The sequence below is a fragment of the Trichechus manatus genome, unplaced genomic scaffold (assembly GCF_000243295.1).
Source record: "Trichechus manatus latirostris isolate Lorelei unplaced genomic scaffold, TriManLat1.0 scaffold00025, whole genome shotgun sequence".
Lineage (NCBI taxonomy): Eukaryota > Metazoa > Chordata > Mammalia > Sirenia > Trichechidae > Trichechus > Trichechus manatus.
This window is the reverse complement of record NW_004443961.1, coordinates 20622097-20624593: the sequence shown is the minus strand read 5'-3', so window position 1 is coordinate 20624593 and position 2497 is coordinate 20622097.

Below are 2497 nucleotides of genomic sequence, written 5' to 3'. Positions count from 1 at the left end.
TCCTGTTTTGGTATATGTTTTGATATTGTTTGCTGTCTTTGGGACATTCAGTAGTTATTTTCTTTCTGTATTGATTATAGATTTGTTTGTTTTGTCCTGCTTTTTTGTTTTATTTGGTTATGTCTGAGCAGGCGGGCTATGCGTTCTTTCTTGTTTGCTTGTCTGTGGGCATGATACTTTTCACCTCCTTGTCCAATGGGTAGGGCCAGTCACTCAGCTATGGTGCAGCAGGGAAAGTTCAGCAGGTGCTCTGTCTCCTGCTGGGATCTCCATGAAGCTGCTTTCCTGTACTCCTTGTCCACCGATCTCCTACAGGAGTCCAAGATGGTGAATCCATGCTGAATTAGCTGATAGGGGACCTCCACTTGTATCTCTCCTCACTCTCTGTTGTCTGTCAGTTTCTTATTACATTTGGTGCTTGGCTGGGTTCTTTATCTCTTCATTTGACACTTAGGGTTCCAGAACTGATATTTGTCTCTGTTTTACTTTGGTTTTTAGGTCTTTGCTGTGTAGGGACAGCGTGGTGCTTCTGTCTATAGCACCATGTTGGCTCTGCCTCTCTTACTTTGCATATCTTCATGGTTCCTAGTACAATGCCTTGCACAGATAATAAACTTGATAAATATCTGTTGTGATTGTCAGTTGTTCTGTTTGATATACAAAGTACTTTCAACTGGTTGGTTTTCATTAAGTTATAATCACACAGACACAGACACACATACACACACACACTTAAGAAATGCAACAGTTGCTGTGGTTCCTCTTGCTAAATGAGGTATTAGGCGTCCCTGCTTAGGCTTTGAATTATGGTGTTGGTGAAGAATATTGAATATACCATGGACTGCCAGAAGAATGAACAAATCTGTCTTGGAAGAAATACAGCCAGAATGCTCCTTAGAAGGAAAGATGGTGAGAATATCATCTCGTGTACTTTGGACATGCTATCAGGAGGGATCAGTCCCTGGAGAAGAACATCATGCTTGGTAAAGAAGAGAGTCAGCAAAAGAGAGCAAGACCCTCAACAAGATAGATTGACACAGTGGCTACAACAATGGGCTCAAGCATAGCAAAGACTGTGAGGATGGCCCAGGACTGGGCCATGTTTCATTCTGTTATACATAGTGTCATTATGAGTCAGAAATGACTCAACACTTGACAACAACTGCAAAGCTTAGGCTTTCCAGGAGTACTGTATTATATAGGCTTTTGTAGTTAGGCTGTATGATTTTAAGGATCAAGACTCACTCTGCTTAACTTGGAGAGAAGGGCCCAGTGTAAGAATTTATGAGAACCAGAACTAGAAAATAGCAGGAAGGAAAGTAGCTCTAAGGGTATGCTCTTTTCTCCATCTGTCGTTTTCTGTAAGTCTATTGCTGAAAGATGTGGTGTCTGCTTCCATAAAGATTTACAGCCTTGGAAACCCTATGGAACAGCTCTACTCTGTCCTATAGGGTTGCTATGAGTTGGAATCGACTCAATGGCAATGGATTTGGTTTTGGTTCATTGCTCATATGCTCCCCCTCTGAGCATCTGCTCCATTTTCTTCTTCAGTTTGACTTTCACTTCTTACTCATTTTTTTCTTCCTTATAGCCTTGGCGTAAACAAACCCATTATGGTTACTACCACCCCCTTTTGTGAACCCTATCTCTACGTCATGATCTTTCAGTGTTACCTCCTATATGTTAATTGTAGCTGACTTTCCATGGATTCCAATTCCAATCCCAAGAGAGAACCTGATAGACCCAGCTCTCTTTTTGTGCCAGACTTCCTTACAGGTTTCTAGCATAGACTCACTATCCTTGCGTCAGGTACCGCCCCTAGACCATCACCTGTAGTCTGCTACAAAACATGGCTGCGAAAATAGGGCAGTTCCTCTTAGTGGGGGTTGCGAGCAGTGCCTGCCTGCATTCTCCAAATGCCGTATAGAAATGTTTATATATCCACATACACTTACAGTTTATTGTAGTATTTAATTTTCTAGTATCACATTTCTAACAGAACTTCCAAAACATTACATTAATTTTATTGATTCAGAAAAATAACCCAAATTTTTGTTTTTTGATGTTCAGTGATTTGCTGAGTGAATAGGTGAAGCCACAGGGGAAAAAAGAAGGATTTTCTAGATTAACGGTATCAAGTCTAATATCCTGTGAAATTTCCAAGATCTTTCAACTTTAATTCCTAAGTTATATAATACTGAGCATCTTAGTAAATCGCATAATACCCATAAGCATAAAGAGCCTCAGTTTCTAATTTAATCTCATGTGCTCCTGAAAATGTCCTTTTATGGTTATAGCTAGAATCAGAGTTAAGCATTCCTTTATTTTGGCTTTTTTTTTTTTTTAAACATTAGTAGTATATAATGTCTTCCATGGCATTTCTCTTGCCTTTAGCTAATATTTGTAGTTCCTTGTTAATGTGTTTTGGAATGTAGGTTTTATTCCCAGCTCCCTTTAGGAGATGGCAAAATTACAAGAGAATCGAACAACCTATTCT